Source organism: Cibotium barometz, chromosome 59 (assembly GCF_041138505.1).
Source record: "Cibotium barometz isolate CiBa-2024 chromosome 59, ASM4113850v1, whole genome shotgun sequence".
NCBI classification, from domain to species: Eukaryota; Viridiplantae; Streptophyta; class Polypodiopsida; order Cyatheales; family Cibotiaceae; genus Cibotium; species Cibotium barometz.
Window position 1 is genome coordinate 14838943 of NC_141104.1, and position 12223 is coordinate 14851165.

Sequence of the window (12223 nt, forward strand, 5' to 3'; positions counted from 1 at the left end):
ATCACTTGACATCCAATTGATATTAATTGATATCAATTAGGTGTTAATTGATGTCAATTGAGCCCATGTGACATCAATTATGTGTCAATTGAATCCAATTGATGTCAATTGAGCCCAATTGACATCAATTGTGTGTCAATTGATACACAATTAGCTTCAATTGGGCTCAATTGACATCAATTGACACCCAATTGATGTCAATTAGGCTCCATTGACACCCAATTAGACTCAATTTGACTCAATTGACATCAATTGACACCCAATTAGACTCAATTTGGCTTAACTAAGTCTAATTGGACTCAATTAGACTCAATTTGGCTAAATTGATATCAATTGACACCCAATTATACTCAATTTGACTCAATTGACACCCAATTAGACTCAATTTTACTCAATTGACATCAATTGACACCCAATTGATGTGAACTGATGTGAATTGAGCTCAATTGCATCGAATTAGGCTCAATTGATATCAATTGACACCCAATTAATATCAATTGATGTGAATTGATGTCAATTGAGCTCAATTGCATGGAATTAGGTTTAACTGACACCCAATTAATATCAATTGAGTGCAATTGAGCCCAATTCAGCTCAGTTGTAATCAATTGACACCCAATTGATGTCAATTGCATCCAATTTGGCTCAATTGAAACCCAACTGATGTCAATTGAGTCCAATTGATGTTAATTGGCACCCAATTGATGTCAATAAGGTTCAATTGATGTTAATTGACTCCTATTTGATGTCATTTACGTCCAATTGAGCTCAATTGACACCCAAATTATCCAATTGAAGTCAATTAGACTTAATTGGCTTCAATTGTGTTAATTGGATATTAATTGATATCAATTAACACCCAATTGCTATATCAATTGAGTCTAATTCGGCTCAATTGACACTCAATTTACATCCAATTGGGCGTGAATTGAGCTCAATTGTATCATATTAGGCTCAATTGACATCAATTGACACACAATCGATCACACAATTGAGTGCAATTGAGCCCAATTGATATCAATTGTGATCAATTGACACCTGATTGATGTTAATTGCATCCTATTGGGCTCAATTGAGCACAATAGGATGCAATTAACACCCAATTGAGTATCAATTGAGTGCAATTGAGCCCAATTGAGCTCAATTGATATCAATTGACATCCAATTGATGTCAACTGAGCTCAATTGAGCTTAATTGATATCAATTGACACCCAATTGATGTCAACTGAGCTCAATTGAGCTTAATTGACATTAATTGTAATAAATTAACACCCAATTGAAGTTAATTGGGCTTAATTAATATCAATTAACATCCAATTATTATCAATTGAGTCCAATTCGACTCAATTGATACTTAGTTTACACCCACTTTATGCAAATTGGGTGTAAATTGGGCTCAATTGCGTCGAATTAGGCACAATTGACATCAATTGACACCCAATTAATATCAATTGAGTGTAAATCAAGTGTAATTGAGTCCAATTGGGCTCAATTGAGTGCAATGATATCATGGACAATTGAGTCAATTGATGTAAGTATAGTTAGATTTAATTGGTGTGTCAATTGAACTTAAGGCCAACAAATTATACAAAACTTTTTTTGTGCCAAGAATTTTGAACTTTTGACATCATAAATGAGTCCAGAAGGCCCAAAAATGGTAAGAATGACTGTGAACATGATTTTTTTATTTTTTTTATTTTTTTATTTTTTTAATTTGTCCGCCGGGAAAATGGGTTTTCCCGGCGGGCCCACCGGGAAATGTACATTTTCCCGGCGGGATTACTGGCAGAGAAGGTTTTTGCAGGTCATAAAAAATGCCCGTGAATATACATTGTGATCACAAGAATTTTTATGTTAACAACAGGTTTTGTTAACGTGATCACGAAATTGTGAAGACGTTAATGAAATCCCTGCTTCCTTGTCATGGGAGCTCTTGCATATCTTGCCACGCATATTCATAATATGCCCCAAAGCTCTGAACATGTCAGCTCGAATGGAAGCATCTGGTACTTTTTTTATTAAGTTCTTAAGCCAACATCTTTGGACATGCCAAAGGCATAAATAGATAGGGTCTCCAAACACTTCTCTATGTAGCATAAAGACATGAATGGTTATAGTTGACACATGGATATTTTGATGTTTTAGAGCTTATTAAATGTGAGAAATATGAATTACTGTAAAGCTTGGATTTCAGCTTCCGCATCGTCAACCATAAAGGCATTTGCTTCCCATGATCTTTTAAAGTCCAGAATGCAATTTCTAAGCACGATCATCCATTGCTTGGTATCATCGCCTCGATAAGACGATGTGATAATCCATGCAACCAGAACACCATTTCGAAAAGCATCAAAGACTAAGATGGTGTAGAGATGAAGCTGCATGGAAATTTAGTACAATAAGCTGGGAAATGGCTGGTCCATAGCCTCTTATTTTGATGATGAGACAAGTCTATTAAAGCATTTCTTATCTGACTATTCGGTTTATAACTAGTTCTGTAGTGTAAAGATTGTCAAAACATTTTGTCTCAAACTACTCGGTTTATGAGGAGTGTGTATTCCGTTTATAACTAGATTGTCTTCGATCTATAAACGGTTTGTATAGATAAGGTTTATAACCGATTTTAAATCGATGGTTTATAAACTCGTTTATAATTGGCTTATAGTTTTATAAACCAGTTTATTATCGGCTTATAGGTTTATAAACCGCTTTATATCCCCTTGCTTTGATGTTGGAATCCCATATAATGCTCATCATCTAATACATAGAAATGCAAGGTTTTGTGGACATCACTATATAATGTTGAAATACATTAAATAAATTAACGAAATAAATTGGGCAGTTAAAGTAAACTAGTTGTAACCCTATATTTCTTGTGTTCACACTTGCATGTCTTGCAATTTCAAAAAGACATGATAGACAACTATAACTGGTTTATATGACTTTAATGACTTGCTTCTACTTGTGTACAATCAACTTTATTGATTTACAAAATTATGGGAAGTACTTCCTTGACCCAATCGACACTATTGACACTCTCGGAATGGACAATAGCATATGCATGAGAGAGCTAGGAGTTGGAAGGGGTTGCTCACAAAAGAAGAAGTTGATCAAGGAATTGAACACGCTTTTTACAACCTTATAACAAGATGCATGGCCAAAGATAATTCTCTCTTTAATCACCATATGTGGTGTTGTATCATATGCTATGTATGTTTGTGCATGACATTTGGGCATTCTCAAGGAAGTGAACATGCTTTGTACAACCTTATAACAAGATGCATGGCCAAAGACAATGCTCTCTTCAATCACCATATGTGGTGTTGTATCATATGCTATGTACGTGTGTGCATGAAATTTGGGCATTCTCAAGGAAGTGAACACACTTTGTACAACCTTATAACAAGATGCATGGCGAAAGACAATGCTCTCTTCAATCACCATATGTGGTGTTGTATCATGCTATGTGCTTGCACACGGCATTTGGGCATTTTTAGCCACTAGTGGCATGGAAACCTCATCCATAGCCCTATTTAAGGTGGCCCTTATCTTATTTCTTTGTGCACTCATGCCACCAGCTATTGGTGTCCTACGTGTGAACGATAGGCGGGTTGTAACCACCGAGGTAGCCATTGCCAAGATCAAGAAGCTCGAGCTTAAAAGGATGGTGCAAGGCAAGCAGTAAGAGAGCTAGCTGAAGGTTACATAAGTGCATGCTGTGTTGATAGTCACAACAACTAGTGAGAGCAGCCAGTAATGTGAACCATGCTAAGGCAAATTTCAGGACCTTGAGAAATCCTTTATCCATGGCTTTTCAAGATAAGGTTATCAGTGGAGTACAACAAGAGAACTCTATTCGATTGAGCGAAAACAAAACAAAACCATTAGAGATTTATCCTTCAGATAAAAATATTGGACTCACGATGTGAGCCATGGAAGAAACTAAATGATGCTCAATTGAAGAGATGTTTCATGATGGGCATAAAGAAACACAGCTTACACAACTTGATCATTGTATCCAATCCAAAAACATTCGATCAATGTTGTAAAGAAGCAATACCTTTAGATGATAACATGATGGAGGATGATCATGATATGAGATGTTCCTTATCTCAACCAAGTGAAGCATAGGCTAAAGAAAAATTGATCTTGAAATTTTCATTCCCTGAATTCTACTTGCTGAAAAGCTTTGAACCAAAATATCCAAAAGAGAATGAGCTCCCTCAAGAAAAAAAATTCCTTGATGCCTCTCAAAGTGGTGGGCCTAATGCCTTGTGTTCATTGCCACCACTACCACCCCAATCCCCAATGTGTGTACCCTAACCCTGTCTTTCAATTCTATAAACATTGCAAAGCTTTGGGTCACGACACATCTTAATGTCCTAATTCACCTACAGTTACATCAATACTACAACCATCCTTACCTCAAATAGAAATAGTCTAAAGGGTAGAAACTGCCAAGGAAGCAGTTAAGCAAACACTTTAGTGATTTTGTCATTGGACTTCAAGATGCCTTTTGGATTTAAGCACAAGGTGTTTCCAATACTCCATATATTTGATCTCAGGGCATACTTCATCATATATGCATGATACAAGTACCAAGTGTAGACATGAACAACATAACGGTGCCAGTCAAGGTGCCCCCCTTCTTATAAACCAATTTATTATAAAAAGCATAATGGCGGTTTATAGGTTTGTAACCGGCTTATAGTTTTATAAACCAATTTATTATCGGCTTATACGTTTATAAACTGCTTCATATCCTATTGCTTTTGATGTTGGATTCCCATATAATGCTCATCATCTAATACATAGAAATGCAAGGTTTTGTGGACATCACCATATAATGTTGAAATACATTAAATAAATTAACGAAATAAATTAGGCAGCTAAAGTAAAGTAGTTGTAACCCCGTATTTCTTGTGTTCACACTAGCATGTCTTTCAATTTCAAAAAGACAAGATAGACAACTATAACCGATTTAATGACTTTAATGACTTGCTTCTACTTGTGTACAATCAACTTTAACGATTTACAAAATTATGGGAAGTTCTTCCTTGACCCAATAGACACTATTAACACTCTCGAAATGGACAATAGCATATGCATAAGAGAGCTAGGAGTTGCAAGTGGTTGCTCACAAAAGAAGAAGCTGATCAAGGAAGTGAACACGCTTTGTACAAGCTTTCAACAAGATGCATGGCCAAGCAATGCTCTCTTCAATCACCATATGTGGTGTTATTTCATATGCTATGTACGTGTGTGTGCATGACATTTGGGCATTCTCAAGGAAGTGAAGACGCTTTGTACAACCTTATAACAAGATGCATGGCCAAAGACAATGCTCTCTTCAATCACCATATGTGGTGATTGAATCATATGCATGGCCAAAGACAATGCTCTCTTCAATCACCATATGTGGTGTTGTATCATATGCTATGTACGTGTGTGTGGATGACATTTGAGCATTCTCAAGGAAGTGAACACGCTTTGTACAACCTTTCAACAAGATGCATGGCCAAAGACCATGCTCTCTTCAACCACCATATGTGGTGTTGTATCATGTTATGTGCTTGCACACGACATTTGGTTCATCGTCTAGTTTTCCTAGCCTAAAGACAAGGCCATCTCTTACATGAAATTTTGCTCCTTATCAACCTTGTCGTACTAATTACCTCGTTAATCTAATCAACCTCATCCATATATTTATTTCCCTCTCTAAAAAGCGATCTACCCATATGGGATCATGTATAAAAGCACACCTGAATACAATGCTATATATTTTACCTCTATTGTTGTATCCTTAACTCTTGAATCTTGTCCATGTTTTTAATGTTTAAAAGTTTGAAAGTATCCCAAGTTTATAGATGGCTTCCCTATGGAGGCCTGGTACATATAATGGGAGGTGGTGAATATAGTGAAGCATAAATTGAAACCAATTAAAATATCAAGTCACTAATTTATAAACAAACCAATTTAGAATGGGAGGTGCGTGCGTATGTGCGTGCCACAAAGAGAGAGAGAGAGAGAGAGAGAGAGAGAGAGAGAGAGAGAGAGAGATGTGAATAGAAACAAATATAATAGAAAGAGTAAAATAACATGTGTGAAACGTCAACACCGTAGTAAATGATGTGGCATCTCCACATGTGTGACATAATATCACAACATCATGATAATAACATGTGTGACATAATAACATATGTGACATCTCAACATTATGAGAGTGCAAAATCCAAAAGAGATGAGCATCCATGATTATCAGCTCTCACCTAATCAAATCAGCCACATGGACCAATCACTAAAAGCAAAATTACAACAAAAATAAAGGGTAGGCTAAAAAAAGGGTTAAGGCATACACAATACACAGAGTTTGGCTTCAGATCAACACAACATGTAGAGGGCTACCCAATCCAATCTGGAGTCTTGTATCATGTTGTGTAGACCAACCTATTAATGATGAATACAATGAGAAGGAGGACATACAACTTGACATGTGGCCTATGGATGCTTGTCACTCTAGATTTCCCTACCATCTGTAAAAGCACATTTGGTAAAGGCATCATGAAGCTCAAACAACAACGATTGATTTATGTGGGTCAGATATGGGTTCTTATTATGTATGAGTTATGTCTTCATTTGCTATTTGCATATGGGACACATTAATCACTTTGATACTCAACCCCAGAGCAAAGATCAAGCAAATAGAGGAAAGAGCATGTCCACCTTGAGTTCGGCCAGAAGGAGGCGCTACCAGCATGTGCCTCTGTTCTGCGCATGAGCTTATGCATGTTCAAAGACATAGGTCTGAGACGATCCCAAAGCTCCCCTTTCAATGCATTATTTCGTAAAACTGCCAAGATAATCAAGTGGAAGTCAATTGGTCTTTACCTGCCCTCGCAACATTGCAGGAAGCCAGTGAGGATTGGCTGGTGGAGCTATTCTCTGACAGTTGTGTCCTAGATACCCACGCCCCCATAGGGTAACGTCGGTTATGCCAAAGAATGTTGGGGTGCTAATGTAGCTTAGGTTCAAGTACGATCAAACCTTACAACATATTCCTTTCACACACAGACGGAGTGCAACACATCCCACCTCTAAAAAGAAGCAGTTGACCATGGCGGTGGAAGACATGACTATCCTGCACGAACATGAAACATGCCTGAGTTAAAATTGTATTCTTTTTGTGAATTAAAATTATATATATATTTAATGCTACCAGCATTGTTATCATTGTTTGATGTAATTTTATTGTACAAAGAGAAGAAATATCTTGACTTGTTATACAAAAGAGGAGTAGCATAGACTTCTATTTGTAACACAATTTCATTACGTGAGTCTCTATCCAAGATTTTACAATCAAGGACTCCTTTGTTTCTATATCCAAAGCATTAAGCCCTGTGAATTCAATGTGTTCTATTGGTATTGGCTTGTTAATTTTTCTCTATCCTAACTACAATCCTCTTGAACCACCACAATGCACTGACTTCATGGATTCCCCACCAGCATGCGAGGTCGCCTTTTGAAACCCACAACGAGCTTGCCAATATGAGTGATCCATGCCTTGGGTAGAACAAATAGCTAAGCTTCTCTGATTTGCAAAGTAAGGACCATGCGCCTCCATAATATGGTAGAATAAAAATGACAACAACATGCACATTGGTTATTTTCAATAAGCATCACATTACGGGGCATTTGAGCATAAAAAGGGCCTTCTATAAGGATCCCTAATTTTGAGGAATTAAGACTAATTTTGAGGAATTAAGACTAATTTTACTGAGGCTTAAGAAGACAAATCTTATAATGAAGCCTAATTTTGGGCCTAAAAGTAGGGGATCTCTCTAATTTTCAAACTAGGATTCTCTTTCTACCTATTAAAACCCCTACTAGTATTATCACTCTCATTGTACATAAGGGGGCCCAAAAAATAGTTTTTAAAAAAATCTTCATTTCAAGAACATTTTATCTTAAAACTTACCACTGATATCTACACTTTCAATCTTATTTACTCCACTTTAATAATCATATTTGAAATTCCCTCCACATTCCACATCATCAACCCACATGATCAAAACTATTTCTTTCACTCATTACTATTATTGTCATCACGTTTCCCTCTTTGTTCTACCTACCAACCTCTGCAATAAGATTCTCTCTCTCTCTCCCTTTTTCCCAAAATCTCCTCTCCTATTAACGAATACAACAGGTCTCTCTCTCTCTCTCTCTCTCTCTCTCTCTCTCTCTCTCTCTCTCTCTCTCTTCCCCAAGCTCCCATTGTGATACAATAGGACATCCCTATTGTGAATATAATAGGACAGTCTCGTGAGTCACTTTATAATAGTCTCTTCCATTTTTCGAATGGCATAGAGAAATTTCAGATTCAACAAGAGTGCGGAAGGTGGACTTGCATGTTCATATATTGAATGAATATGCACCAATCAAAAAATAACGTGTAAATGCATAGGAGAAGCATGTACGAAGACAACAAGGTAGGACTAATGTGGATCTTTGGGTTGATGGATATTTATATCCTAATGATCCTTCTTCGCATTGTCCTCCATCCTTCACTAATCTCCTTTCATTTATTCAGTTTGTTGGAGAGGGTGAGAATGGGCTGCTTGGGTACTGCAGAAGGTTAAGCATGAGTGATGCATTGAGAGTCCAATTCCTTCACTCACAAATACAAAGCTTACAAAGAACTTTGAGTGGTTTGCAACATGCACTACAAGATACACAAAAAAATATTATAGAGCTGGAGAAAAGAGATAAAGAGAAAGAGGCTTGCGTTATGAAGCTACAAGACACCTTCTCTTTTAGCACCCCCGTGGAAGTAAGAGAGCGAAAGAAGGCAATCAAGAACATTCAAAAACTTGTAGTTGGGTGGTGGTGCTCGCAAGCAAAGAATCCATGCAGCAAGGTTTGTTTTTTGTTCTTTGTCTATTATTGTTGTAAGTAATTTCAATTAAGGTATTTTTGGTTGTTGTGGTTATTGTAAGAAATAGATTAAGGTGTTTTTGGTAATCTTCATTGGTTTGTGACAGGAAATGTTTTTAAGAAGCATGTGGTGATAATATTCCTCAAGATTTTGGGAAAATATTACGTAGTTGTGTGGGGAGACATGACATTCTTTCCATCATTCAAGACCCACGCTACAAAAAGATACATCAGGTACTCCCAAATGAAATAATGGATGTCATTGACATTACCAATCTTCTAAGCATTGAGTAGGTTCAAAATGCATGTGATGATGTGGGCATTAGCATAAAAAGATATCAAGCCCTCCATTGATTGCTAAAAGATACACTCCGCAAACAAGGCATTACAAGGAATATTGTTCCAGTCCCCAAAAAGAAAAGATTAGCAAAGGGAATATGCAATGATGATGTGTAACGCAAAATTGGAGAATACTATTGCATCAATGATATATTAACCATTGGAACTTGGGGGAAAAAGCGAGGCACAAATGGTAAGATCATGTATCCCTACAATGAGTTCAACAATATATTTGTTGATCTACAGCATCTTCAGAGAGCTGTGATCTTATTCTATAGGCTGCCTCCTAAACAATGTAAGTATTTTTTTACATTCCTTTTGCAAGCTAATAGAAAAATCTTTTAAGTGCCAAAACTTATCTACTTTTGTTTCTCATTCAAGGTGACAAGGTAAGTTTTGTGTTTAAAATGGATGAGTGTCAGATTGTTAAAGGTAAGAGGTTAGAACAAATTAGTATCACACTCATGAATGAGGCAATGGCATATACACAAAGAGTGAGATCAACATGACTGAGGAGACTCAGTTTCCTTTGGAAGGTTCTAATGATGAAAACTTGGACAATCAGAGGACTAATAGCAAGAGGGTTTGCAAGTCAAATTTTCCCTCTTTTAGTGTCCAATCTAAGAGAGATATGGTGGCTTGGTGCGTTTGAAAGTGATGGGAGGTTTGGTCCTTTGACAATAGTCACAACGTTTTACATATTCTTCGGCATCCATTTGTAAGGTTGGCCACCAAAGCCCAGACCACCTAATCAACTTAGCTGTGGTATTGCCCGAAAAGTGTCCACCCCCAACACCTGCATGTGCAGTCAGCTTCACATACACACATGCGCAAGTTGCCATCCTTGCCCCTCTTGTAGAGTTGGCCCTCTATCAGCATATAGTTGGCTGCTTCAACTTCAATAGCATGCTTTCGATATTTAGGAATTGTTTGATCAGTATGACCATGCTGAAGATAGTCCACAATATAATGTGAAATTATGAATTGGTTGTTGAATTTGACATGAAGCACAGTTACGAACAAATTTTTCAGCATCCGCATGCATGGTAGGCCACCATTGCCTATCCTGAGTTACACGTCGCGCACAAGTAGTAGCTGATGCATGGATTCCACCAATACTCTCATGTGCCCATTCCAAGATCTCCTCATATTGGTCACAGTTAGGTATAAGAGGTTAGGTATAAGCCGCAACACTCCATCATTACCCTGGCGATATAATCTCCCTGAGATTAACTTGAATGGTCACCATAGGTCCACATTAGGACCCGCTAGTTGTATCTGCCCACTTGTCAAAATTTCTAAGATGGGTTCAGACCATTTAGGAGCTGTCTCTACAAGGAAAAGTGTTGAATCTAACATATCATCATCCATACCCATAGGAGCTTCGCCAGAGGTGATTCGAGACAAATGATCTGCCCTAAGATGAGTTGTTCCTTTTCGGACTGCCACTTCAAAATAAAACTCAAGAAGGATGACAAACCACCTCACAATCCTTCCAGTTGCACAAGGCTTATTCACCAAATATAGCAGTGCTTTTTGATGGTCCACAAAAAATATAACTTTGTTTGCCAAAAGGTAATGGCAAAACTTTTTCACTGCATATATCATGGACAAACCTTCTCTTTCTGTTGTGGTATAATTTTTCTCAGCATTGTTCAACTGTCGACTAGCATATGAGATTGGGAAATCCTTATTATGTTCTCCCGATTGAGCCAAAATACATCCAATTGCAAAGTTTGAAGCATCAATATGGACATGAAAGATTTGGTTCCAATCTGGTGCCCGTAAGATAGGTGCAGACACTAATGCTTGCTTCAACTTTTCAAAGGATTCCTCACACTCGTCAGTCCAATTAAACTTTACAAGAAGAGCATATAATGGTCTGGCTAGGACATCGTACATGTAGATGAATCGACGATAATAGCCACAATGTCCCATGAATATTTGTACCCCTTTAGGGTTGATAGGCCGAGGTAATGAGACAATGACATCAATTTTATCCATATCTATTGAAATACCATTGCGAGAAACAATATGGCCCAAAATCTTCCCTCGTCTTACCATGAATTTGCACTTGTCAGGATTCAAGCATATACGATAAACTTGACACTTTTGAAACACAAGTCTGAGGTGTTCTATATGATCATCACGCTCTTGTGAGTGAACACATAAATCATCCATGAAGATCTCAAGAAATATCCTAAGGTACTCCTTGAATACATGACTCATTAAACTGCTGAAAGGTTGTAGGTGCATTTGTTAGACCAAATGGTATAACACGATAGGCAAAGATGCCATCTTCAGTTGCAAAGGCTGTCTTGTGTTGATCCTTCGGATCAATTGACACTTGATTGTAACCGGAGAATCCATCCAAGAAACTATATGCCTTTTTCCCTGCAACACGTTCCAAAACATGATCCGTGATTGGAAGTGGGTAATGATCATGTACAGTAGCTGCATTTACCTTCTTGAGGTTTACACATACTCGAAGTTTTCCATTTTTCTTGGGCACCACTACAATAGGGGAGACCCATTCAGTGTGTTCAATCTCATAGATAAATTTTACCTCTAAGAGCTTGTCTATTTCTTCTTTTATCTTTCGTGCAAAATTCTCATTGTAAGTATAAGGACGTTGCTTGGAAGGCTTTGCATCCTCTCGCAATGGAATTGTATGCTGACATATGCTTGGATCAACTCCTTTGTGGTCTTTATAACTCCAAGAAAAAACATCACGATACTCCTTTATTGTTTGAATTAATAACTTCTCCTCATATAAGGACAAGTCTATGGCAATCCACACATAGCGAGGCTCTTCTCCTAGCTTAGCGATATCAAATTTTTTTGCATCTTCTGGACCATCATATGAAACCCCTGGCATGCTTGGCTTTTGTCGCATGGGCTGTTGAAGAACAATCTTCCGATCTTGAAGAGTGTACTGTGTGAAGTTGGGGGGAA